Here is a 1041-nt window from a genome sequence, read left to right on the forward strand (position 1 = left end):
CTCCGTTAGAAAGGGCCTGATCTTTCTGATGTTGTGCAATGCAAACCTGCAAGATCGAGCGGTCTTTGCAATGTGGTCTTTGAAGGTCAGCTGGTTATCAAAAGTTACACCAAGATTTCTGACCGAAGTTGATGGGGTAATTGTAGAAGAACCTAGCTTGATGGAAAAATCATACTGTAGAGTTGGAGTGGCAGGGGAGACAAGAAGCTCAGTCTTTGCCAGGTTGAGCTGTAGGTGATATTCTTTCATCCATGCCGAGATGTCCGCCAGGCAGCCTGAGATCCGTGCAGCTACCGTTGGATCATCTGGTTGAAATGAAAGATAGAGCTGTGTGTCATCAGCATAGCAATGGTAGGAGAAGCCATGTGCCTGTATGATGGGACCCAGTGATGTCGTGCATATGGAGAAGAGGAGGGGTCCAAGAACTGATCCCCAAGTAACCCCAGTGACAAGTTGATGTGCTTTGGATACCTCCCCTCCCCAAGCCACCCTGAAAGACCTACCAGTGAGATAGGATTCAAACCAGCAAAGAGGAATCCCTGTGATGCCCAGTGAAGAGAGGCCAGACAGGAGGATCTGATGATTGAGTGTCAAAAGCAGCAGATAGATCCAACAGAATAAGAACTGATGATTTGGAATCAGCTTTTGCAATCCGCAAGGCTTCCGTGACTGACAGTAGCGCAGTCTCAGTTGAATGGCCACTCCTGAAACCTGACTGGTTAGCATTCAGTTTGTTGTTCTGTGAAAGAAAATTAGATCTGGTTGAAAACAACTCTTTCGAGGGTTTTCACTATGAATGGAAGGAGAGAGACAGGTCTGTAGCTATCTGTAAGTGAAGTGTTTAATGTAGGTTTTTTGAGCAGTGGGGTTACCCGAGCCTGCTTGAATGCAGTGGGGAAGGTGCCTGAGGGCATGTTGTAGGATGGCTGGAGAGGAGAAGTTGTGATCCTATTTATTCCCATCGCTGATGGCTGACAGACATCACGATGTTAAGCTGACATCGTGATTCCCCCCCCCCCCCCCCCCCCCCCCCCCCCCCCC

General features: G+C 48.7%; 1 protein-coding gene across 1 annotated transcript in view; it reads right to left on the reverse strand.

Moving 5' to 3' along the window:
* The window catches only part of LOC107566020 (coiled-coil domain-containing protein 92-like), a 99497-nt gene that overhangs the window by 26309 nt on the left and 72147 nt on the right, over positions 1-1041 (reverse strand). The window lies entirely within an intron of this gene.

Source organism: Sinocyclocheilus grahami, unplaced genomic scaffold, assembly GCF_001515645.1.
Source record: "Sinocyclocheilus grahami isolate Dianchi unplaced genomic scaffold, SAMN03320097.WGS_v1.1 scaffold1041.1, whole genome shotgun sequence".
NCBI classification, from domain to species: domain Eukaryota; kingdom Metazoa; phylum Chordata; class Actinopteri; order Cypriniformes; family Cyprinidae; genus Sinocyclocheilus; species Sinocyclocheilus grahami.